Here is a 27777-nt window from a genome sequence, read left to right as displayed (position 1 = left end):
TTTCTACCCTACACAAGCATACCTGATAGCTTTCTGTGTTAATGCCTATAACCAGTTGTGGCAGATGCACTCAACCACCCCACCCCCCCACCCCCCCCCCCAGCTCCCACAATACCAGTAAAAACTGTTTTTCTTTGAATTACATGCCAGGAGGTTGATTCTTGGCACAGCTGAGTTGTTTCTTTAACCCAGCAACAAAGTCTTGTGTATGTGAATATAGATAAACACGTGAGTATGTCCACATTGCTCTTTTAATATTAGACTTGATAATCTGAGTGGAAAAAATAGGTGGTGAAATATTCTTGGCTGCTTCTCACACTGTTCCCTTTGCATCTTCTACTGGCTGCTGTCAAAAAAATTACTGGACTAGTCAGACCTCTACCCTGACCTGAAACAACCCTAAACCTTTGGAAATGAAGACTCGTGAAGCTTCTATTTTGAGCGCTATTATTGACCTACTTTTTAAAAAAACAAACAAAACCAGAAAAAGAAGTACTAAATGGGAGACTGAAGAAATCCGTTCCTCATTAAAAATAAAAATCACTGTAGTTAACATGTGCAAGTCCGGGGGATGCAGAACAGAAGGAAGGAAAAAAGCTCTTCCATTGTGAAATCCAATACAGTTTCTGTATATCCATAGATTTTTTCCCATAGAATATGTCTCGAAGCCGAGATACTATTTTTGTAGCTTAGCCCATAAAAAATAAAACTGTAAACACAGTACAAAGTATGCACACAGCCATAACCGCAGAAATACAGATTTCCCCTAAAGCTAAGAAGATACCACGGCATAACATCAACAGCGCCCACTAGCACGGCAGATGTGGTTTTGAGGGCCGTGCAGTCGGCACTTTTTCCACAATCAGAGACCTGCAGCGAGGTGTGCCAGAGAACCAGCACAGAGCAGGCTGGGACACCCTGCCTTCCCCAGCTGCTCTGAACGTCCTGCCAGTTACTGCTATTGGTATCTACACAGCAAAGCAGCTTTCTGAGAGTATTTTCCACGATCTGCGGATTTCATAGCATTTGTGCATTTCACTTTACATATCACCTCTTTTATGGGCAAAGCAGCTAGAATGCAGGCACTCAGCAACAGGTCCAAAGTTAATCAGAAAGCCAGTGACCAGGTCAAGAACACAAGAGTTATAAAATTGCTCCCAGATGATATTTTATTTTTGTTTGGCAGTAAGCACTAAAAGCCTGCTGCTTAAGTATTGTGAAATTCTGTTGGACTTCAACTCCCATAACATTGTGCTGAAATTCGAGGGCTTTTTAAGGGCTGAAATTCAACTTTTTTTCTATTTGTCCACCTAGATCTTGAATCATTCAATTCAATAACCTTAAGGATTAGGAATAAGCATACATTTCAGAATACATTCCCCTGTCACCTCAGCTTAGATAAGCCCTAAATATATGTAATAGGTCTGTGTTAGGATGATAAAAAGTAGAATTTAGCAAGTTTTTCTGTATGTGGCTCTTGGCATAGTGTAATTTACACACAGTTACAGTTCTCAAAAAAAAAGAAACAACTTGTACAGTCAAAACACACAAAATGACACGTTAACAATTACTAAGAACTTGAATCTACGGTGGTGTTACACCTGTAAAAATGAATGCAGAACTTTTATATGAAGGCAAAAGTAGTAGTTAGGCTGTCTTAAAATTAAGAAATATGTTTAACATATCATCTGAATTTTTTTCCTTCTATTTAACAGAAGAACACTTACTATTTTAATAGGATTCTGACAGCCTGACAAATGCTATTCATCAACTTTTTTTTCTTTAGAAGAAAAGGGTACATCTAAAGAAAAAGAAAAATTTCTCTTTTGCAGTAACTTTATTTTTGTATTCCATCAGAGTCTTTCAAGTAGAACTTCATATATTTTAATTTTAATTAACTATAGCTCATTATTTCTCGCATTACCTCATCTTAGTCACCATGCAGAACAGTAACCTCAAGATGGCGATATTTCTCCCTTTTCAGAGCCTGGGCTGGCAGTTGGTGTTACTGAAGCATCATCCTTCATTTTGAAGGCAATAAGGTGGAATTTCTTTGAGCACATTAAGGTGTAGCTGCCCCCCAGAAATTTCTGCATATCCTTCTGATAAAGATTCTTAACTGCCATTATCAAGTCTTGCACCTCACAATAAAAGAAAAGTGAACTTGAACTACAAAGTAATAGTATCTCCGGTTCTTGAGAGTTTCCAAATTGTTTTTCTCTTAATAATTTGAAGTTCAAAGCAATTTTTTTTTTTTTTAATTTCATAGTCCTTTGTTTGTCATACTGAAACGGATTCACAGAACAAAACTAAAAAAAATTAAAAGTCAGATGCTTTTTCTTACTTAGAAATATATCTAGAGCAAACCCCCCAAAATCTACAAATAGATGTTCCATTCGAATTTAAAAACTAAACAACAACAACAACAATAACAAGAACCTGAAACTTAATGTGTATCTGAATACTAAATAACCATTTCAAACCAAAGGACAAAAACTATTACTGGTATTCGTTTCAGAATTGCTTTTGAATAAACACTGCCCATAAACCACACAAGAACAAAATGCACACTTTTACCAAAATCTCCTGTTCCTCACTCCATCATGCTGTCCCAAGACCTTTCTTGGATTTTGTAATTCCACCTAGTGCTAAGCTTCAAGTCTACCGAAACACACTGCTCTTTAAATTACTCCTTGCCAAAGCTAGGGGTTGAAAGCTGAAAAGTCTTTGCTTTTTACTGTGCTTTAGGAGCACAGCACACACAGAAACAAACCTGTCAGACAAATACTGTCCCATTCCTGAATTTTTATTAAATAATCACAAAGGGAAACAAATTCATGAATGGTCTAAAATGTAACGTGATGTTGCTACAGCTTTGGCACTGCTTCTTTACCACCTTTGGCTCTTCGTATTGCTGTGAAGGGTGGCAGCCCTTAATGACCTGTGGCTACATTACTAGTGAGCAACACAGCACTTTTTGGTTGTTCTTTAGGAAAGCAGTCCTTATGGCATTTCTGCAACACAAAGGGTTGAAAACATTACTTGATACTGATGAAAAAAGATTATTAGTAGATCTGAGGAAGGAGAGTGCTGTTCATGTGAACCCCTCCAAGCCAGAGGCAAGCCAGGCCTGAAGAGTTTTGCAGGGAAGATCAGTTCTTTCCAGTGAGGGTTTTTATTTGTGCTTAACAGATTTTGCGCTGACAAAGGGTGACAACACTGACAGGCTGTGGCCTGTAACATCCACGTACAAATCATAAGATTGTGAGTCAAATTTGTGCAAAAGAGATACAAAAGAGCCAGCTTTTGTTCAAAGCCTTACTTCCAGGCAGCTGCCACTGTGAGCAATAAATGTTACACAGCTAGGTTTGGACATATGAGATATGAACTTGTTTTCTCCAGGAGCCAATTCAGCTAGAACTCAAGCACTGGAAACTTACAATTTTGTAGTTTCCAAGGTCTGTTTGTAAACCTGGTGTCTGTCTGCAGGTCGCTCCTGTTCCCTGCACAAGGGCTCATCCTGTCAAATATCCTCTAAAGTAATTGTCCCCCAGCTCCTCTGGATGTTTTTGCTGTTCCTCTGTTAGCAGTTGTCTTGAGTCACTGTGAACTGCCTGTATTAACCTTTATAACCATGAGAAGGCTATAGAAGCAAACAAAATTTAGTCAAACTGCCACCAAACAGCATGGCTTTATAGCTGCCATTTCCAGCTGCCCTTACAAGGCACGTGTTCAAGGAAGTCTGTTGCCTGATCATCTTTTGTTGCCTGTGACAGCTTTGCAGCTTTTTTTAGCTCAAGTCTAGCATTGCCACAAGCTATCTTCCTTGTTTTAAACCAGGATGCTGTACTATGCAGGCTTTCAGGTGCTTTCTTGTATGCGGTGTTATTCAGATGCTTTCTGGTATAACGTATTAGGCTGTCTTCACTTGAGTGTTTCTAGCACAAATTACTAAAATTGCCTTCAAGTCCTGAAGAGATTCAGGAGCTTTCCTTAGCTGAAGAGGTTTTTACTTAAGGTTTCAGAATGTTGCTCTTCATAATATGATCGTGAACTGTTTGAAGAAAGCAAGCAGCTGAAGTAGGCTCGCGATGTAGCAAAACCCTGTTGGAAAAGGACACTTGGGACTAGCACCACGTCTGGAGTACTTAACTTGTTTAGGGATCTAATAAAATAATTGACAGGATCAAGACAAAGAACCCAAAAGACAGATGCTTTTTTAGTTCAGTCACTTGTGTCTTCAGAGCCACTCACAACAGCGCACAGACAAGCTTTGCTCCCATTGTGTTGGGCTGTGGGTAAAACAGATGGAGAGCTGTAATCCCCACTTCACGCAGTCAATATTTTTATAATAGCGATAGGAAGATAGAAAAGGTAGGTCAATAAACAGAACATGTTGATTCAGAAAACTAAGCAAGGTAAGGATCAAGGGAGGCTTGAGCATTATTAGCTGCAACTTGGATTCATCCCACCTGTGTTCATGTGGCTCAAGGGATCTGAGCTGGGGGATAATTCTTAGGCAGACTGAATTGCCCCTTGAGCTATAAGTCTCTCATAACTACACTCAAAGCTGAAGGCAACTCCTGTTCTCATTCAGATGATGACCGACCTGGACTTGAGCCTATGTGTTTCTCAGTCTCTAAAGCTTCTCAAGCCTAACTGCAGTGTTACTCACTGCTCCAAAACTACTGTAAAAAGTAGTCATGCTGTGGTGCATGAAAATACTGTGTCAGAGCTGTAGACCACTCCAACAGCTGCTAAGCAACCCAAACTCCTGATGAGGCTGATGAAGACTGAGAAAGCTCCTCACCTCACTGGCATAAACCCATCGAAGATACAAAAATATTGTGCAAGGGAAAACATCCCAATGCTGAGCAGTCATTTAGCCTATTGTAGGTACTCGGTACTACTTCTTAGATGTTCCATTATGGATCTGGTCATGGTACTTGAGGTAATTATATTCCTGAATTACTACAATAGATCCGAACTTTACCAAAATAAAAAAAAAAATCCTGAATTTTCTGATTCCTTAGCTTTATACTGTTGGTTTCATTCTTACTGCTACCATTTCAGACCAGTTTAAAACCAGTTTAAATGTCTTTAGATGACTTTACGCTAGAAAAGACAAACAAACAAAATGCCACAAAACCAACCAAGACAACAAAACCCAAAATACAGCAACAAAACCCCCACATTGGATAGAGTATTTTTGTATTCAACAACACAGAATGCACATCTAGGACAATGGGGAGGACAGAAAAGGAGTGACGTTGTTCAGACATGGTTAGCAGGCGTTTCTCCTGGACAGAGGATGTCTAGTTAGCAATGCCTGACTCCTTGCATCACCCACTCCTTCTCCCATTTTCCTTGTAGTCATCCATTAAGTTCTTTCACTTAAGAGACCATAACTGCCTTCCCTCCCATTTACTGCTTCCCAAATATTTCACGCTGCTTGGTAGGCTTATGAAATCCAGGCACCTTAGGGAACTTTATTAGTAATAGGTGATTTTCTATTAGAACATGGACAAGAACTATTTCTAATTTAGTGCCTGCCAATCCACAAAAGAATCATTCTTCTTGAAAAAAAAAGGCAAAAGGAAGTTCTCTTTTGAGGAGATGTTATGGAGAAAGTATAACAACAATAAAGAGTCAGTTACCCAAGAGTGTAATTTAGAGAGACATCACTTGAAGAGTTGCTTTAATTAGTGTGTTATATCTGCTGTCGTGCTTATACTGCAGATGTGCCTTCTGCCATGAAGTATCTAACAGCAAGGACTCCACACAGGGACTGAACCCAGGGAGTCTTTTTTGGTTGTTTTTAAACAACAGTTTGCAGCATCTGAGCTTGAGCTCTTGGGAGCTAGCTGAAAGTCTCTATGGAACACTTGAAGTGGAAACAGGTAGGGAATGAAGATCAAAAAGCAGCAGCTAGCCAGGAAACAAAGCACTTCACATAACCCGCAAAACAATCTTGTGCTTCTCCAGCCCAGTGCAAGCAACAGAACCCACTGCAAAGCATATAAAAGCAGAGAGACTGCAGCCACTGCCAGGGACAGCTAGCAAGGGATCACCTTCTTTAGAGCTGGATCCAGCACTCCAGGTGCTGTCTCACCAGTGCCAAGGAGGTGAGGATAGATGCCTCCCCTGGTCTGCTTGGCTATGTTCCTCCTAACGCACCCCAGAACACAGTTTGCCTTATCTGCAACAAGACCAAACTGTTATCATAGCTTCTTGTCATCAGAGCTGATACTGAGTTCACAGACACTGGGACAGAGCAGTCTTTCCTTAAAAAAGGCCAAGGAGTAGTGGGCATGGGACACTGCCTGCTCTAAAGGATGCAGAATTTGAGTCGGTTCCTCAGGTAGCCCAACCACCAGCACCAGTTGGTGTCTGGTGCAGGAGCTGTACTGAGAATATTTCAAATCATCATCTTATTTAATCACAGTGCTATCTCATAGCTAGTTGGTATGGTGAGGAAAGGCAGGCACTCAGCTGCTCAGAAAGCAAGGTCAGAGTTCCATTTGCGCAGCTCCTACATGCTCTTGAAATCCTGCCTGTGGTTAAGTAGGCTTGGGCCAGCAGAACCAAATCCTGTTTGCTCTTTACTGTGAGGCATTTCCCACACCTCTTGGCTAAATGTTCACTCTTTCTTCCACCTCCTTTCCTTCAGGCTCCAGACAACTGTCACTCCCTGGGAGCCAAACGTTTACTGCATAAAAAACCCAACACATGACAAGTAACCTCTCTCAGTGCTTCTGTCAAGACAACTGCTGCCTTTCAAGCTGATTTCACTGACTAATGAAGCATGGAGACACACCAGACTGCCAACACTGAATGGTGGCTGCAGCATCCATCACTCCAGCAGCGTTCAATCTAATGGGCTAAAAGCTACAGCTTGAGAGCTCAGAACAGCTTGTTCGCTGGAATGGAAAACCCATTGTTTACCATGTACTAAAATTCCCCAAGTTATAAAGAGAAGGAAAAAAAAAAAAAAGTGCTCTACCTTCTCCAGCCATGAAAACATTAATAATGAATTACCAAGAGAGAAAAAACACCTGCTCCCCTTTTATCATAAACATTTTATGTGTTACACCTTTCAGTTTCTTTCCAGACATTAAAGCTCTCAAGGTCCTTCAGAGATAGTTAAAAAGCACATGGCCACCCTAAAGCCTATTTGCCTACAAAACCACTTTGTCTATATTTTTTCCCCCAGGGACAAAGTTTGTTTTCCTCTCACATGTATGCTTGGCTTCCTTTGTGCATGTGCACAAATATTTTTAATAAAGTGGCCTCCCTGTGCATTTGGTAGAACATTCTCCTTCCTGTTGACTGAGCAGTTTACACAGAAACTTTATGCAGAAAATTACAGTGAACCATAAGATGTTATTCATATGGTTTCTTGCCTTCTGCAATGACTTAGTCCATTGTGAAGACCCTGAGAAACAGGTCAGAATCTGAATGACATTTAGTTACACAAAGTATAAGGCAACTAAACTAAAAAGAGAAGTGAAATAAGTCAGAGACAAGGATGCTAAGGGTCAAAACAATGCGTAGTGCCCCACATAACCCCATGCTCACTTTCTTACTCCAACTACATCTGAATTTGAAAATAAAAAAATTGGCGGAAATAGTTTCCTAAATAACAACACAGATAACACCACTCATGTTTGGTAAGGACACTAGATTATAAGATTGTAATTGGTGATGCTTTTCCTGATCAAATCAGTACCTCTGAACACATTTGTGATAACAAAAATCTCAACAGAGAATACATTTGTTTTATTGAAAATATTTTCAGACTAAAGAAAGAAGAATTTCAATTACCTTATTTAGCATAAAAGGACTAGAAAGCAAATTACTGCAAGCATGCTTAAGTTGCAACTCTATTCAAAGAGAAACACCACTGACATTTACAGAATGGAAGTTTCACTGAGTACTGAAATCTGACCTCAGTGAATAATTTCAAATCCTTTGAGATAGGTACAATACTATGAAAGTGTATTCACATTTATATTCTGGATTGAATGGCAATGATAAAAATGCTAACTTCTTTATTGACTGGATTAAGCAAGCTCCAAGACAGTCAACCTATAATGCTGAAATTTGGCTCTGATAACTTAGGAAATAATTAGTGAATTTGGATTTTTAAGGGAAGAATTTAGAAAACTTCAGCAAAAGCATCATGTTTATAAGGGTCTGTTTCTAAGAAGACATCCAGAGAATGGTGGTCTGACTTGGGCAGGTTTTTACTGTAGATTGACTATTGAAAAAATTAATCAACCTATAGCAGATATACAGAGCTGAAGTCTGTCATGAACACCTCCTGCAATGGATTACTTTGTTATGAGAATTTTAATTCACATTCAAATGCATTCAAGTGACAGACTCTCATATGCCTTTTTTTTAAATGGGACCCTAATTCCCAGTTACAATTTTACAGCCGGAAAGTGCAACCAGCGATCTCGCTACAACAGGCGGTTGAACAAGTGCTGCTACCCTGGAGAAAGGGCGTGACAGGGTCTGCACCTGGGGATACATGGGAGCATGAGACAGCATTGACCAGACAGGGAACAAAGCCAGCTCAGTTCCTATAGAAAAATATAACAAAATAAACAGACAACCCCCTCCCCACACACACCCCCCGAAAAAATGACCAGGAAGATATCAGAGAATACCTGTCAGAAATTAGTTTTGACCGAACCTCTCCCTGTTTTCTCCAGCTTCTCCAAATTCATTTCAGCCTCCCTCAGGTCAGGCTTCTTGCTGTCTTCAGCTATTTATCATCCTCTTCTTCCCATTCTCTTCACTCCCATTTCTGCCCCATCCTTCTGTGTGTGTGTCCCACTGTAACTCTAATGATAGACAAACTCACACAGATACAGAAATGCCATTCTCATTTCCTCATCAGCTGGCTGTACATTCTCCTATGTCTTCTTGTCCTGCATCTATCCTCTCTATTCCACAAGCAAGTTGCACAAAGCAGCAGCCACCTCCAGTCTTTCTTTCTGCACCACCAGGTGCCACAGTCACAGTCCTGGGCAAGTAACAGAAGGCTGAAACCTGCAAGAGCCCTAACTTCTGAGGGCCTCCAAGCAAGCTTCCAGAGTCACCGTCAGACTCTGCAAGGTGCCGCTTTATCATGTCCACTGGTAGAAGATGAGAACATCTTAAAAGACATATTTGTCTGATGAGCAATTTTAAAAACACAGTAAAGTGTTGCACATATTCATAATTAGAGTTTTCTAAGGCACAAAATTTAAGAAAATACATTTTTCAAAAAAAACCCAAAATGTGCCAGATTTTCCTGAAAATTCTCTCCTGCCTCAGGGATGCAAAGCACCATGCTATAGGATGTGTTCGCATCCTTCCACCCTCCTGGTAAGGGCAGCTTTTCTAGTGCTTCCAGACAGTATTGGACAAGAAAATGCTGTTTGTTACACTGGTTTCTGATACCAAATCTCCACAATAAAGCATTTGTGTGCAGCATTACCACAATTTTGTAATTTCATCCACATTCCTGATCAAGCTGCAATAGTCATTAAGTACAAATTAAGCTTATACAGAGCTTACTACAGGCAGTCTTTTTGTCAAAGGAGCTCACAGCACAAACATATATTGCTGATTCATAAGCATCAACATCATTGCAAGAATTAACAGCTAGTGTATTTTTCTATACTTTGTCCCACTTCAACAAAAAGAAAATACTGAAACACACACACACACACAACAGAAGTGACCAAATCTCCAAACACTCTTTCACATCTGTGCCAACACAACAAGCTTTAAGGACATATCTTCGTGGCCTGACGTACCTCCCTCTTAGCAGTGTTTTTCCACCTCAGTCAGTTAACACCTGCTAGATACCAGAAATAGAAAATGCTTAGAAGTTGCCTGCATTTGTTTACAGACTCTAGCCTTTGATGAAAATACAGAACTGAACTGATTAAGTTTATTTCACAGTAAAACACAGACAGCTTCCCTTCACTGAGTTTACATCATGCGATTAGGTCAATATAGAGGGAGCAGAACTTCTTTAGATAACTACATTCCTAAAAGGTAGAAGCAGTAGGTCCACAACAACCTAGAACTTTTAAGTACAGAAATGCCTCATCTGGCAAAATCATTTGTTTCTTCCAGTAATTTTTGCTGCTAAAATGCTTTTCCAAAGAAGAGCATAGGATAATATTCTTGAGTTTGTGTTCCCCAATAGACTGCACACAATTTCTGAATTAGGATGCAGCCAAAGAATCCAACCATTCTGAAAGTCTGAACTTTCACATACAAGTACTTCATTTCTACCGACAAGCCCCCTCTTGTGATACCCTGACAGGACACAAGAGTTACCTAGCTCCATTTTCTTGTAAAAGTTTCCTTTCCATTCTTACACATGAGCCTTTCTCATCTGTGAAAATTTTACTTGTGAGGCACCCATGCCTATCTGACCAGTGACACAAAGTGACTGTGTTTATGCCATAACCCAGACAGAAGAGTTATAGACCAAAGTTCAAGCTCAAATAAAAGTTTACTTACAGAACAGATTTGTATTTTTTTCCTCCTCTTCATACAAACAAAGACAGAATCAGTCAGCCACTTCCTAAGAAATAGTATTGGACTTGACCAGCTCAGCTGTGATTCATTTAAGGAGCATGATAAAGCATGGTCAGCTCTAAGGGCACTTGATTGCAGAATAGCCCTGCAGTAAACATCTGTGTTACTGCAGAATGATATGAAGAGACAGATACTCAGCTACCACATATTGTTATTTGTCTAGAAAACATTAAAATCAGAGCTGCAACATACTGGCAATCTGATTGCTGTTTGCTTAATCAACGTCAGTAACACTTGGGCATTTTATCTGTTTTGATCCTAATTTAGGAACACCCTAACTCACATGATTTAAGGCCTATCAGGTCAGAAACAAGTTTAATTGCTGTGGTGAGCTAGGCCTACATCTTTACTTGCTACAACACAGAAGTCCATTTCAATCACCTGCCTGGTGACACCAGCTGTATTTCAGACATTGTCTCTGCTTTGATGCCCTAGTTTGATCATGAACAGATACTCTTCAGCTCCTCAGGCTTCTCTCTACTAGCAAACACTTATTGCATGTGCTTTATAACCAGGGAAAAAAAGAAAAACCACACACACTGGGATAACGTTACTGATGAATTTGTAAAATTGTCATTACTATCAAATCAGAGCAGATGCCTTTGTCAGATTAAGTTAATTGAACTTGACTATAAAATGGTTCTTTTTCAATTAAAAAAGGTCATTTTCATGGTTGTCTGCAATGCAAATGAAGTAGCACACACAAGTTGCTGCATAGAGAAAGTGAGTTGAATTTCACTGATTATAGAGAGCAACCAGTGGTCCACTGGTAAAACTACTGCTCTGTCACTAACAGAGCACAGCAGTGTTGCTCTATCACTGAACATGTTTCAGTGTTTATTTAAGCTTGCAGAGCTGATAGGAGTATGTGAGCATACAAATCCTCATGCTTATGTGGGTGGTTATTTGAGCTAAACACTGTGAGACACAGACACAGAGGCACCCTGCTGTCAGACAAGAAGCAGGGATGGCTACTCAGAAACCGGTTCTCTTTGCTCACCACTGTTGCCATGCCCACAGGTGTCCTTGGGACGCACGAGTCCTGGGTACCTCCCCACTTTCCCATTGTGGAAACATTGCATTTTATTACATCTTATTTTCAGGACCCACATACTTCACTGGTTCCCCTCCCCATTAGATGGAAGAGCCCTCCCAATCTGCCCACCGAGTGCAGTGCTCTCTGCTGCCAGCCCTAGGCAAGTTTTTAAAACACAGGAGAATCAGAGCTTTTCTCTGAGATGGCTGAGAACTGAGCCTAAATTTTACACCAAGATTCATTATATGGCATCAAGGCAGTGGAATATTACTTTTGTGAGAGCATACATTATATCTACATCACTTAATCACACACCACCACAACACACACAAAGAAACAACCCACCATAATTTCTGACATATCCTTTAAAAAACCCCTCTAATCTCTCTCTGCTGATATAATGAGGTCAGTCCAACATTTTCATTTTAAAAGTAGTTTTGGGTAACTAATCCCCTCTCCCAGTCTTAAGAAAAAAACAAGCATGTCTCTAGAAAGAAGATCAACCACAGCTTTAAAGGAGGACTGGCTGATGAAACATGTAAAGATGGTTTGGTATTTTTGGTTTTTTATATATGGTTTTTTATTATATGTATATAAATATATATATTTTTTACTGCCAAGGAATTAGGGTATTACAACTAATAACATAGAAGGTATTCAATTTCTTCCCAGGCATAACTGAATGCACCAAATTGCAACACTAATATATCATTAATTTGGCAGATGTTCTGTTTTTTTTTCGAGAAAGGTACTCAAATCACTGATGTATTTGAAGTACAGGTACTGTTTGAAAGCAGCAAATGAACCCTGAAGAAAGAAAAAACAGTACTGAAATATAAAAGCAAAACTGGGTAACTTTACATGACTGGGTGGCCATCCAAAAATGAGCCTTTTGCATTTAGTCAGCGTAACAGCAAGTAGGAAAATGCCCTCACATACTGGATTTCTTGACTGACAATCCTATTGGCCTCACAGCTTTTTATTTCTTATTATTCCTGAGGGAGGCATGTGTGCTAATTGCTGGCAGAGATACTGCAACAACAGTATAAAAGTATAAAGTGCTTTAAGATATAAATCTTAAAAAAAAACCCAACAACCTCTTCCCCCACCCTGCCTATGCACCCACACCACGATCTATTCCCCTGTCTTTTTTTCTGTTATGCTCTGTGTGGCTTCCACTGGCAGGGTCAACATAGCACATATGCTGTGTGATGAAGAGCAGTTTATGCAGAAAGTTTGCTAATTCTTTGGCAGGCAAACACACTCATTGATTAAATGTCATTAAGAACTCAAGTCAAGAGCAGATGGAGGTGAAAGGGGAGCCCAGGTACTTTTTTCTACAATGTACCCTCAAGATGAAGGAACAACTCCTATTTTTTTTTTTTTTGTCTGCTTGCATTCATCCCTATTTATATGCAAGAGACAGGAAAACAAGGCCAGGCCACATGTATCATTAACTTATTTTATCTATGTATGACACAAACAATTAATCAAAGATACTTAAGACAAAAAAATACTTCTTAGACATCCGTTCAGGTGAGTGGGAAACAACCATGGATGGTGCACAGTCTTGCAGACTCGGTCCTGCTGGGCTACAAGCAGTTCTGTAATTCTGTAAATCCAAATACAGGGCTATTGAATTCCTCTGGAGTTGCGCTGAAGTACAAAGTGAGCGCCTTCCTGGTCTGAGGCCAGGCTACAAGTCAAAGGGACAGAGAAAGAAAGGAGTCTTTCCTTCTCTGGGATGATAAGTTCTGCCTCCACCTTGTGACCATTACTTGCTGACACTGGAATAATCAGCTGGGAGTGAGGGAGCTCATGGAGGGCCTTTAAAAAACCCAAGGAGCTAGAAAGGAGACACATTACCCAGTGCTGCAGAATAACTCTCTGTACATGCTTTCCATATGTCTTCCCCAGCTCTGACAGGTTTTTTGGCTCTTTATTTATGTCTGGAGAATGGGCACCTTCTATTGTCTACCCAGAGATTTCCAGGTAAGAGTCTTACCAGTTTCAACTATAATTTCAGTGCGAATTTTATGAGCTATAGAATATAACACTTGTTGCCTTAAGTGTGGAAGGCTGTAAGAAAACTGCTGAATGTTTTTCGTATCTAGTGGTCTCTAAATCATTTCACTGTCTCATCAGAAATGCTAGGTTAGGACATTACTGTATAGTTATGTGTAGAGCTCTTTTCATCTCAAAGGGATTACATCAGCAAAAGCTGCCATGCAGCTACCTCTGGGGTGTTATTCTGTTTCCATAAAAGCCACAGGAGCACTAACAGTGTGAAGTGCAAAATACAGTGAGAACAGCAGAAGAGTGGTGCAGACTCAGACAGAGCTCAGTATTCTGTCTGCAGCAGAAGCAATATGTGGACAACCAGGGAAACTAATTAATAAGGCAGGTACATGCCTTAAAAGAAGGATGCTCTCTCTTCCAGCTTCTAAATATTTTCATTTCAGGGAATTTCCTGAGTCAAATCTCCTTGAATCCATATAAAAAGCTTTTGCATCCACAGCTTGCTTTGGCAAGCAGCTCCATGTCTGTCACCTGCTGTGTGAAAAACCACTTACTTTGCCTTGTTTTGATCACATCTCCCACTAGCTTCATTTGCTGACTAGTAGTTCTTGTACTAGAAAATAGTTTGAGACTTAAGGACACACTGAAAATGGGAGGAAAGAGAAAAGCTTGCCATATGTAGGGTTCTCTGTTTTTACCAAATCAGAGAGGAAAACAGACCTTGGTAACTCCCCTCAAATCTTTTGAGAGCAAGTATTTATATAAAAATAGTATGCTTTCTTAAAAAAAAAGTCCTCTTTCAATTACATGAGCTGAAGTTTGGACAAAATGTTGCTTTTAACAGTTAAAGACACACAGAGGACTTATTATTTATTCAGAATAATCACCTAGAATCCCAAGTAAAACATTACAGCCCCTTCCAAATGCCAGAATATGGACTCAGTGCAGCTGACAAGAAGAGTGCCACTTCTTGACCCCACAGCAGCTTTTCCTTCCTTCCTTCCCTCCTACCTTCCCCTCGTCCTCCCTCCCACCAAAAGTGTGGGTTTCCATTCACTGTCCTTTACAGACAGATCTGCCATAAACTTGTAAGCACGAAGCTGCCTGATAGTTTACTTACTGACACCCTCAACTAGCTCTTGACTGTGTCATGAAAGCAAATTTTGCTGGAAAGAGTGGCAAATGTTCCAGCTAAACACTTTCTGGGAGCACTTTGGTGCTACGCTGAACAGTGCTGTTTATTTCAACTGGAAAATTAAGGAGATTTTTCTACTTTAAGCTGGGGCACTATTGGAAGACTTAGAGACATCAGAAGATTCAAAATAGGGATATTAATTATTTTGTGTATTTCAGCATGGTATCTAGTCTTCAAACAGAAAACTGGCACCGCATTTTCTTCTCTACTAATAGAGGTGTTAACATCTTAATTTTTAAGGGAATGCAGACTACCTTCCCTGTTACATTAGTTGCTAAACCAATGTCTTGCAATATGTATGTGCAGACAACACAAGTGATAGTTGCCTTGAAGTGTTGACTGGATTTTAGAATATTTTCTTCTTCCACTTCATATACCGCAAATTCCTTGAATCACACCTTGTAACTTGACTTAGTTGTTAGCCTACTACATCCAACAAATTACGCTTCTACACCTAACTTGTCTTTACATAGGAAGCTTTCTGCTAGAATAATTTAAACTGACACTAACCAAGAAAACCAAAATGCTCATTACAGCTATAGAAAACTACAAAGTAGAAAGTAAATAAAGCTGTAAAGCAATGAAGTGGGAAAAGCAATGTGAATAATAACGGGTTCTATGATTACAACAACTAGCTCTAGTAATCCTTAGCACATAGAGTTTCAGAGTGTTTGTAGAAGTGGTCCAAAATAGCTCCCTCAGCCATTTAATGCCAGCAGGAATGCAAGTTTGGATGCATTTGCCTACATGCTAAATATCAGGAAATGTGTTGATAATACCTGCCCTGTCATGCCTGCCAATCTCATGTGTGAGCTACAGTGATTTTTACATGTATTTGCACAGCTACTAGCTTGGCTTCTTTAGCTGCCATTATGAGGAGTCTTGAAGTGCTAAAGGAGCTTCGCAGTTCACAGAAACACAATTGGGATATTTACAGATGCAAAGATGTCACATAAAGAAAGCCTAAAAAAGATAAGTAACTGTAAAGGTACTGAATAAATCTTGTATATAGTTACAATTAAATGCTGCCATAAATAATTCTTGTTTCTCACGGAGATTTAAAAAAGAAAAAAAAAAAAGTAAGAGCCAGGTGTTTCTAGATCTTTGTTCATAGGCTGAAGGCAAATAATCACAAAATGCCTCATTCTCAGCCCAGGGAAATAAACAATGTTCTCCTGTGGACCTTGACTCAATTCAATGAGCCGAAGCATTTGGTTTTCACCTTCTCTTTTAAAAATCCAGTAGAATTTGAAGTATTTGGCAAGCAGAATGAAAGTCTTTCTCAGTATCTCAAGCATAGCACGTTCCTGTTTAGCACCTACAAAAGTTTTGGTAGATGGGACCAAGAAAAGCATGAAGTGTTTATTCGCCCCAACTGCAATGCACATACAGCATTTTCCCTCAGCATCAATTAAAATACACAATATATTTTAAGGCTTTAAATATAGAGCAAATAGTATATTCATATAGAGATTTTACAAACATCAATAATCACCATTTTAAGTATTTCTTTATATAACTTGGCTATACTTTGCTAAAATATAAGTTGAAGAGGAAAGGAAACTATGAACTGAATTGATTAGGAACAGTTTTCTATGTCAGAAACTCCAGATTCTTTGCTAAGAACTTGTTTTAGAATTGAGAATTGAGAACATTAAATTTAGTACTCCAAAATACATTGTTTCAAGCACCAGTGATTTGTTTTGACTCGCATTCTATATTCCATATAAATCAAAACAAGATGTTTTGACAGCATTCTGTCAAGATTATTAGCAGTAATTCATCTATTCCCAGAAAACACTTCAATTTCAACAAGAAACTGGAACTGTCAAGATTGTTGATGGCTCTGGTTGAAGCACTGCAACAGAAAGCTGCTCTGTCTCAGAGGTCTCAGGTGACCATTTCTGTGTGTTTAAAGAAAATGTATTTCATCTGTCTGTATTGACAGAGAAATTGTTACTGTGTCTAGCAGTAGATAGATTTTATATTGTGTATACCAACCTATAAAATTCAACACTGTAAGGAAGAAGCTTCATATAATTTTAGTAGTTAACATCTACAACCCTCATACATGCAGACTTCACAGACTTCCAAGGAAAACTAGACAGAAGCAATGGTCTTTGCTCTACTAGAAAACAAAACCAAACCAATTTTGATTATATTCTATTCCCTAGCACTTCTGTTTCACACCATTGTTCCTAAGTTCCCAAGTATAAACCACGCGCAGTCCCCACAGTTGCATCCTCACATGCAAAGCACATGTCTAGAAAAGACACCCTCACCACAGCTAGGGATTCAGGAGAGGGTAATATTTTTCATCATTTACACAAATTCTTGAATTGATTACTTTTCCAATTCAGCACACTGGTATATAGTTAAAGCTAACCAGAGTTATCAAAGATCAACATCTACACGTATACACTCCCTGTAAATGTTCTGGGTTCAGTAGTCCTGGCTGATGCTATTTAGAAGCTGCTCAGATGTGCACTCAAATATGTGCAATTAGGTTCTCATGTCAGAGCTGGTTGAATGGAATTCTGAATGAGCAACTTTGCCACCACGCTATTACAAGGAGCTAGTCTATTTGAAACCTTGTTGAAGATGTACATATCCAAGAAGAAAAAGGAAATCTGTTTGTGCCCTCTATCATCTTCTCTTACACCAGGATGGCCCCAAGACTGGGACTGGAGCCTTTCATTCTGGCAATGTTCAGGAGTAAGTGACAGCACCACCACCAGTCAGGCACAGCTATTCCTAAACACTCTTCTCTCCAGGCACTGTCTGTGCTGAACGTTATGAAAGGTTGTTCTGCCCAGCAGGGAAATTTTAACAGTAGGGAAAGAGTTACGATTTTGCATCATTTAGTGAAATTGCAGACATCTGCACGAGAGGGCACCCGCTGTTCCCACTCCACCTTTTGCATCTTCTCGTGGGGATTTGGAGCCTGTGCCCGGGCACCAGATCTGTCCCCCACATCCCCGTGCTGTGGAGGAGGCAGCAACTCTCCATTGCAGCAAATAATGACATTTCTCATTGACACCATATTCCCCCTCATGTACCCAGACTGCATCTTCACAGCACATGCCTGTAAAGATTGTTTAGAAGAGCCTTAAGTGTGATGAGACCGCCCTTGGAGGCCTTGCTGTTTTCAGACTATGGTCTTAACACATCGTTCTCCAGCCAGAGCTGAAGGCAGTTGCCTAGACAACAAGTCTGACTCATCAGGAACGAATTGTCAGGGCAACCGTCCCTGGCCATACCTGGTATGTGCTGAACAGCACTGTTGTGCAGCAGAAGCAGCTGCCAGACATAGAAAGCCACCCCAAAAACACTGCAAGTTTAACAGGTAAAAGCTTCCACTGGGACATCTGTTTGTTAAGCTGAAGATGGATACTTTGCACTTGTCCACATAAAAAAAAAAATGAGTACAGCTACTCCACACAAGGAAGGAAAAGCATTTTGGCAAAGAAAATAGTCCTATCTCCGCATATTATGTATCCACATAACATGACTATGTACAGCCCTATAACCGTTTGTAAGCAGCATACTTTGTTTATGCTACCACCATTTTTTTGGGGGATATCACTGATGCAGCATGGGAGAAGTTCACTGTGTTGTTTCATGGAAAATTTACTCTCCATTTCTTGTTGGCCTACAGCAAGCCACTCGTGTAGATTTCCAATTATAATATTTATTTCACCATGCTTTCTTTTAGAATATTTGCACTTTAAGAAAATTCATACATACTCCAAATGTATTATGGAGTTAGGGATGGGAGGTGGAATCACCATAACATGTAGTCGTCTATTATTTAAACTGTTATAGGATCTTGAAAATATTTGAAGTTTTTTCCTCTGAACTTAGCCAGTCCTATGAGATATTAATTATTCATTTTCCAATTGTATTTCAAATGGTACAGTCATAATTGAATAATATACCCACTTATTCTATTTTACCAAGTCTCTCAACCAATGTACAAATTAGAATACTGAGTTCTTGAACACATATCTTTATGCCCCTCACTTGCACTCTGCATGCCGCACATGCTCATATCTCATCTCTCTGAGAAGTTCATTAAGGAGTAAGAAAATTATAGCTGAGAGTTTAATTTTCTCTCCACAAACTATTATACATCAGATACACTTTTCCAGCTCCAAGATCCAAAGCCCGTCCCAACTAGGGAAGCTTGGTTTCTAAGTCTTATTCAGACTTGTTTCAGAGTTATACTGCTGTGCTTGTCCAGGCTATGTCAGGCTTCCTTATTTCTGTATCCACTTCATCCAACTCTATACTCCTTTTCCTAAAAGAGCATCCCCTGACCAGATGCACTTGGCTATCTAACCCCCAGCACTGAGTTCACTGCAAAGACTAAAAGAGAAGACATCTCATCACTTAACTACATAGAATTAAAGACAGGAGTTCCCATTTTAAAGTGTTTTTTTGCTCTTTTAAGGATGTGGGGTTTGGGGCTAAAGCTTTTGTTTTATTTTGCTTTCCCAAACTTCTGACAAATTCTGCTTTCTGCTGAATTCCCCCATGCCCCTGCTTCCAAGTGTCCTAAAGAAATCTCTAGATAGATATTTGGTTCTTTCATATAGATCCTATTCTACTATAATGGAGAACTTGGATTGAAATGTTCTTATGTGATCAGGGACTGCACAAACTTGTTTAACCTTACAATATTAAAGTCCCTGTATTTTTAATGTGTGAGAGAGGCTGCTTTGTGAAATATTTTGCTATGGAGTCAGGGAATGTTGTCACATTCTAGACTAACTTCACTTGCCACAATTTTTCTTATCACTTAGCATTATTTGGGTGTCAGAGTCCTGTTTAAGTCACTTTTGGTTGCTCCAAAGTCCATCACAGAAGACCATCAGAGTTGTCAGGGCGCAGCCATTCACTCTTCAATACAGGGTGATGCTTGCAAGTGTCTTCCAACAGGGCCATCCGAGCAAAGCATACATACAGCTGTGACTGTACTGATTGCCCCATTACCCTTCATTTACCCAATAGGTGTCAAAGTATGAAAAAAGCACATTGCTGGGGGATATCTGGCTCTTTCCAGCTCTGTAAGAAGGATATAATTCAGAAATGCTCCCTGGCTAGTGTGGACGGGGAGAAGATGTGAGATTTTGAGCACAGTAGCAAAGAGGTTTCAGCAATTGCTATGAACCAGACTTCCCTGGATTTCCAGTGGTCTCAGACTGCAATTTAAACTGAATGCTTGAAATCCAGGCATCTGGCAAGCCCAGCTCTGAAAATGCTAATCACACTCTGCTGGACCAAACTGAACTAGTTCAGTTCAGTTTAGTTGGGTGACAGAGCACTGGAACAGGCTGCCCAGGGAGGTTGTGGAGTCTCCTTCTCTGGAGACATTCAAAACCCACCTGGACGTGTTCCTGTGCCACCTCACCTAGGCGTTCCTGCTCCAGCAGGGGGATTGGACTAGATGATCTTTTGAGCTCCCTTCCAATCCCAAACATACTGTAATACTGTGATACTGTGTGATGCTGTGATACTGTGACACTCAGCGCTTCCCTTTCTCTGCCAACCTTTGCCAATATTGCAAAATGACTGCATAACACAAATAAATGTTCCATAATAAAAACATGCCCCTCCAAGCCCCTTTGCACCTCTGAGCCTCAGGCCAGCTCAGTATGGCCGCAGCTTTGCTTCTGGAAGTGAGACTGTCCCTCCTGTGTGCCCCGGGCACTGATGGCACCTGGGGACAACCTGGGGGACTGGGGTGCTCTGCTTTGGGAGCAGTGATTCTTGCTCAAAAGCAAGATTTCTGCCCTAAATCAAGTAACTTGAGTGTCTCAGAAAAACATATGCCTACATACAAGGAACTGGAGGTTTTTAATATGATCATTTTCTAGTCAGTATTTTGTCGCCCCGTGGAATACGAGAACCATCCATAACTTGATGTCCTACCAACCAGCCCCAGGAGCCACAAGCAACCAAACCAGCCACAAGGCTGGAGGAACTGGTATGATTTCAGTTCTCCACAAAGACCTGCAGCTATTTTTATATTTCTGCTTCCTAGCTTGTGTGTACAAATATCAGGCTTGTGTTTTCTTGATTAGAGGATCCATAATGGTACACAAATGAAAAGCTGCATGCACTATTTTAAGGAGGCCAAGGAATTTAATCACTTCTCTAAACACACTGAGACTCCTTCAGCATCCACCCAAAACGTTACTAATTTCCTAGACTTCTAAAATGCTGGATTTCCCATTCTATATATATACACACAAACACCTGTTTTAATAAATGGGCTTTTTGTATCAAGGCTATTGAAGACTGGCCAACTAAGCTCACTTAGTTGGGTTAAGGTCACTTATGCCAGGGTTACAATTTGATAAACATACCTACCTGGATTTGCTTGGCAGACTGACGATCTGCTTAAATCACAGCTTAATCAGAACAAGACTGGGAATTGGTTATGTAAAAAAGGGCCAATGATTGCAATCTTGTTGAATCAACCATGGTTTAAAAAAGTAAAATCAAGTGACCTCGGTTTAAACTCAACTTATCTGAAAAATTAAGTCAGAGAAAATAAACAAGTTATCTCCCAGATGAAGTAAGTACTTCGTTAGTGACAGTAAAGTAACTACCATCTCATCAGTGTGCTGTTTAAACAGCAAACAAGGCACTATCATGTATATATGGCAAACAGGTCTTGGAGAGTTTAAAGATTTATTTATGAGAAAAGGTAACTGCTAATAAGAGGAGCTGTTTCACACTCAACACACAAGAGTAAAAGCTGAAAAAATATTTCAGAAGCTTCTCAATTATTTTGTGACAGCTAAAATAAGCTTTTTTTTTAATGTCATCAATCCTTGAAGACATAGCCATGATCCTTCTACCTGCCCCAAGATTTCTGCCTTTTGCAGAACTTCCAAGGTATTTCAAGATGAATTTATAATGTATGTGAGTTATCTTAATTCTCCTTTTGATGACTTAGTAACAAACAACTTTTATGCAGCCAGTGCAGAAATAGAGTTAGAAGACCACTTCTTTGAAATCTAAAATACACTGAAACCTTGACCAAGGTGTAAAATCTGCACCCTGTGGGGCTCTCATAAAGAAAACACTGCTGGGTCATAAATACCAGAGTGGTAATAAGTCCACGAAAAGTTGTTGGCTCAGCTACTTTATCTGTGCTGTTCTTTTGCACATGGTGTAGAAAATGCCTGTCATTTTACCAACATCAAAGTCAGCCAAATCAAATTCAGTTACCTACAGCAACAGGTGTATTCAACTGCTTATACAAAGGCCACACATCCAATTCACAGGATGCAAACCACAACTTATGCAACAACACTTTAAAAAAAATGATAAAGTTTCCGCTGGGCCAGTGTGCCACATAAGGACAACACTGCTAAGGACAGCAGAGACAGCCCGGGCTGAAGGAGGTGATGCAGTTTCCACCATCCTTCCTCTGCCTTGTGGTTTCATTCATCCAGCTGGAAACCTCACTCTGTGAGTATTCAGAAACCAGGAGGTAGTTTCAACTCCAGGGCTTGTGCATGTACAATCTCATGCAAACTATTTAACCATGTTCCCCAGCTGCATTTGCTTGGACCCAGCACTCACAAAAATCAGTCTCTACTTCTGTGTGTTTCCTCTGGTTAGACTAACCCAGCCAAGGTGTTTGTACAGGATCTGGCACAAGGAGACTCTAGTTTTGACAGAGTGTTTTGGATGCTCTGTAGCACCAGCCAAGAGATAAGCAGTCACAGTATCACAGTATGTTTGGGATTGGAAGGGACCTCAAAAGATCATCTAGTCCAATCCCCCTGCTGGAGCAGGAATGCCTAGGTGAGGTGGCACAGGAACATGTCCAGGTGGGTTTTGAATGTCTCCAGAGAAGGAGACTCCACAACCTCCCTGGGCAGCCTGTTCCAGTCACGAGAAGTGATGGATGTTAACTTTGCTTTTATAGCAGAATGTTGCTGGCTAGAAAGCACTGTGTAGGACTGCTAAAAATGCTGTCTGTGTTCACAAGGGGAATGAACATGCTCAGAATTAGCTAAATTACATACACTTCTGCACTATCCTCACATTTCAGTGTGATAGTCTCAATTACAAATGACAGTCTCCATTAAAGAAAAATTGCACAGAGTGAAAACAAACAAACAAACCAACCAACCAAAACACACATACACAAATCCTGTTTCTGGATCTGGCAAGTTTCGGGAAGAAATCCCAGCCCCATGCTAGCAGCTGCCTCATTCTTGCTGATGAAGGCTGGACCTGCAGGGAGCAGGGAAAGTCTGCAATGTCATTAATCACTATATCTGTCAGATAGCTTGTTCTCGGAAGAAAAGCAATCAATTTGGAGGCCTCTGAAAAGCAAGAACAGCACACCATCATGCTTTGGCATGACTGCGTGAGTATGACATAGTTGGACAAAAAAGTCTTTTTTTACCCCCTCCTACAAGAGCCTCAGGGAATTCAGCTTCCTCTTTGTAACTCGAGCAATCTACAAAAAGCTATTTTTTGCCACAGGCGCTCAGTGCTGTGTGACTGAGCACTCAGGAGTAACACTTCTTGCTAACACTTATTCTTGGCAACCAAACAGCTGCTCGGGGGCTTGCTCATAAAACAGGCCCAAAATGGGGGGAAATGTGCAGGAAAACTGCCCAGGACTGGCTTCCCCAAAGCTTCACAATAGCCAGAAAGTAAAGACAGTCCATCTTCTCTAGACAAATTTCCTAACTTTCCAAGCAGCTTTGCTACAAACAGCGCTGAGCAGTTTCAGCAGCAGCCCTGATGTTTGCTGAAGAGCTGGGCTGCCTGTGTTCTAGTCCATCAGGCTGCTGAAGGCACAGACTGTATCTTTCGTGACGTAAATTCCAGGGCATGAGATTTAATTTCCAGACGAGAGTAATATTTTCTCATGAGTGCCTTAAGTCAGGAAGTAGCAATAAGGTGTATTTATTCCATTAAATAAAGCTTTGAAATCGATTTAATTGAAAAATGTGAAGGAGTTATGCCTTGCACCACCTAGCAAGGCAGCTGGATATGATATATATTGGCAGGCAGAGGGGAAAAAAGAGAATGCCCATGCAGGGTTTGAGGCAGGGCAGCTACTGAAGCTTACAGCAGCTGAATACACAAGCTGGATTTGGTTGCATTCCCTCTGCCCTTTTGTAACAGGTATTTTTGCAGTGGGGGAGAGGAAAGGCGGGTGAATGCCATCAGCATCTCTCCCCACCTGATTTCCTAAACGAGGTACTGGGTCTTTCCTTTGTATTTCTTTTGAAAGAAGCTCTCAGGATGCCACCAGCACTCCCATCCAGACAGATTTCACAGCCAAGGACAATGCTCGAGAGCAGTTTGCAGCTCTGCACATAAGCACGGGAGGAAATTTGGAATGAGCTGAGCCTGTTCCAGCTTCTGGAGCCAAGTCCTCGGGAGATGGCTCTGCTGGCAGCATCTACACTGCTACATACGGCAGCCACTATTTGATGGTGCCTTTTCCTGCTCATGCTCTACTTTAGGTGGCATGGTTAAGGAAAAAGGAAAAAGGGAAAAGGAAAAAGGAAAAAAAATAAGATACAATCTCATCTTCTGCACACCTTACAGCTGATATTTTTTCTTCTGTATTGACAGAAACCATGTGCTCTGGGAATAGAGGAACTATCTGAAGAATGGTATTTCAAAGAAAAGTCCTAGTATACACACTTTGCTCCCTTTTCTGCAAAAGAGTTCGTTTTAAAACAAGCTTCTCCTGGGGTGACAGTACATGCAATGTGAGAAGGGAACAAAGAGTGGGGCCAGCATGGTCCTAAGACCAAAGAGTCATCTCCACCAAAAGCAGGCCTTCCTGAGAAAGCCTGTGCAACCCCTCAGCAGCACGCTGTCAGTTACCACTACAAAATCATATTATTTCAGATTAAACTTAAAAAATAAGGCATGCCAGTCTGCCATTTCCAATAGAGCCCAGTCCTGGGTACTTTGGAGAGATATCAAGGGATCCCGCCTCCCTTTGCCATACAGTGTCTTCTGCTGGGGTAGGTGATTCGTGGTGCTCACCTGGAGCAGCTCCAGGCATCTCATGGGCATTTCCAGTCCCTGCTGCCCGCAGAGCTGGGCTGCTGGCACAGGGAGCTCCTCCTCCTCTTCCTCATCTTACCCAGGCCAAGGCAAGCGAGGGAGCAGCTCTATGAACCACAACACAATGACATCTCTGTCCTTACGAACTAGGACTTCTTTCTGAAATGAAATTAAATTCATTTGCCTTTTAAAGAAAAGAATCTTACTTGACATTTTAAAATATTTTAAATTAAAAGAATAAAATTATTACTTTTTTGTTATTAAGGAATCCAGAAGTATTTCTAATATATAAAAAAAACAAAAAACAAAAAACACACACACAAAAAAAAGACACAGAAATAAACAAACAAACAAAAAAACCCAAACACCAAAACCACCCAATTGCTCAAGAAAAGGTCAGTCATTATGTAAATCTCCTGCACTACAGAGATGCCTGGCTGCAACCCTACCATTGCACATGCACGGCTTCCAGCCCTGCAAAGCTGTGCTCACTGCACAACCACCACAAGGTAATACTGCTTCAGAATAACAGCTCGTATTGTTCTGGCCAACTGTCAAATAATACGCTAGTAAGGCAGCACAGATTTAATTCAGAAGGCAGCTGAATCCTCCATGCGACAGCTCAGGCAAGAACTAAACCAAGTGAACAGCTGTGAAGATCCACCCTCGCTTTCTCTGGCCTCGTCCACTGCTAAGGTGCAACAAAAATAATGCCTGATTATTTTTTTTTTTCTATGATAGTCCTTCACTAGGGATGTAACTGCAGTAAAACTGGAATGAAAAGACATGACAGTAAAGTAGCAGGAAAAAAAAGGAATACAAAGGAGAGGACTTGGAAAAAGATGGGAGAAAACAAATCATCTTTCTAATCTTCGTGTATTTTTCAAGGGGTATTTCCTCTGGCAACACCTTTCCAGACTGAGGGATGAGAATATGGCTTTGGCTAAAAAAAGAACTCATCTGGTGGCCCTAAGAGTCTCCTACAATACCCGAAGTGTGTCTGAAAAGCATCAAAGGAAAGGTAAATGTCAAGGTTTAAGGTTTAAGGTTTAACAAAACCAGGACAGTAAAGTTCATGGTTACAGGACAGGCAAAATGGCAGAGATAGCACAGAGCACACTGACAGCCCTCAGGAACCGTCACTGTGAGAACTTGACATCTAATTCTAGAGACTTCCAAAATCCAAGAAACATCTTTCCTATGCCTGGGTGAGCAAAAGATGGAGAGCAGCTGATTGACTTCAGCAACCGAATTCCCTGAAACATACTGGTTAACACTTCTTGTTTCCTCAGCAATGTTCTGTGTCTTATATGATGAGATTATTTTTCTTTTTACATCCACAGATCAGAGATAAGGCCATCTGGGGCCAGGATGGACAGCACAACGCTGCAGTTAAATGTCAGCCCACAAGGCTGTAACTGAAACAAAGCTGAACTCAAACAAATTGGTAGCACTACAGTAAGATGCTCCCCTGGTACCTTTGGGCTTCTCACTTCTGGCACAACTGAGCAGTGAGGCCACCCTTGTGCATAACATTCAGGTGAGGGTGAATTTTAAGTTATTCTAACAAGCTTTTAAGAACAGTCTCACTGTATCACAGGCAGTGGGATCTGAGTCCATATTTGAATAGCTCCTTGCAAAGAGATGGGCTTTTCAGTTGTCTCAAACAAAGTTATAACTTATAGAACTGCTGTAACTTATGCAGGGAAAAATTTGACAGTGCATAATTTATAATGGTGCGTAAATTACAACTTACAGATCTCCTGTAACTTACGTATGGATAAAATTGACAGTACACATGGACAGAATCCAAGTAACATTAGAAAACTTTCTGCATAATTTCTGCACCATATTAAAAGCTTGAATCTTAGATACTTCAGAAAAGGCTCATTAAAGGGCTCTGGTATTGTTCTCTGCTAAATAATCTGTTTTATCACTCCCTCTCTCCTTGCCTACTCTTACCACAGTCACCTGCCCTGAACTTTCCAACTACCTACACAAGAATGGTGAAGAGAAACTCAGTTAAAAAATGGATTCTCTGCATTTTGAACACCGACAGATGTTCTTTTATTTACCATACACAGAATTCAGAATATGTGTTCAGCTGCACCATGACAGAAATGACATCAAAAGGTAAACTCAGATGTTACAGCTGTAGAAAAAGATAAATCCTATGGTAAAGAAGCCGGAGACCTGCAAACCCATTCAGAGCCTCATGCCACTACCAGAGCTCATACCGCTACTGGAGGCACAACTTCTTTTATTCTGCTCAGTACATGGGAGTAATAAATCTATAAAATACCAGTAGTTGCTCTCTGTGACAGAGTCTGGACTCAAGAACCAGCCAGGAAGGTAACTGATAAGATGCAAACTAATATTCTTTACAATGTTGTTCTCAACAAGATTTGTAAGATCCACAAAAAAGGGACTTAAGCACATTTTGAAATCATGCAGATAATCCCACAGTTTAATATGGACAATGTGACAGCAAAGAGATTTTTAGCAGAAAGATAATTGTCAATGCAAAAGAAATCAAGCTGAGTCAAAGATAAATGCATAAATTTCTCCAACAAGCAGCTTTATCACAGCAGGAACTGCACTCAGCATCATTCTGCGCCCACGATCCAGGGCTGTTCCCACAGCACAGCTCCCTCAGGCTTGGCAGGGATGCTTCGTGCTGGACAAGCAGACAAAACACAGCAGAGCACCCATACTTGTTAAGAACATACTCGAACAACTGCATTTGTGTGTACTCAGATGGGAACAGACACAACTTATCTCCCAAACATACAGCATCCTTACGTTTGACTCTCAATTCAGCATCTCATTGGATTACATTAGCAAATCTACAGCA

General features: G+C 40.5%; 1 protein-coding gene and 2 long non-coding RNA genes across 8 annotated transcripts in view; 1 reads left to right on the top strand and 2 right to left on the bottom strand.

Moving 5' to 3' along the window:
* Positions 1-27777, bottom strand: part of TUB (TUB bipartite transcription factor) — a 151414-nt gene that overhangs the window by 112495 nt on the left and 11142 nt on the right. The window lies entirely within an intron of this gene.
* On the bottom strand, positions 126-23991 carry LOC110365782 (uncharacterized). Its single transcript, XR_010473110.1, has 3 exons — positions 10531-23991; positions 9813-9856; positions 126-8852 (listed from the first exon to the last, which is right to left on the bottom strand). It is a non-coding gene; the product is annotated as an uncharacterized LOC110365782 (long non-coding RNA).
* LOC110365789 (uncharacterized) lies at positions 18113-27656 on the top strand. Its single transcript, XR_002425599.2, has 3 exons — positions 18113-18204; positions 26267-26463; positions 26891-27656. It is a non-coding gene; the product is annotated as an uncharacterized LOC110365789 (long non-coding RNA).

The sequence above is a fragment of the Columba livia genome, chromosome 5 (assembly GCF_036013475.1).
Source record: "Columba livia isolate bColLiv1 breed racing homer chromosome 5, bColLiv1.pat.W.v2, whole genome shotgun sequence".
NCBI classification, from domain to species: Eukaryota; Metazoa; Chordata; class Aves; order Columbiformes; family Columbidae; genus Columba; species Columba livia.
The sequence above is the reverse complement of the archived record's forward strand: the minus strand, read 5'-3'. Positions and strand labels throughout refer to the sequence as shown.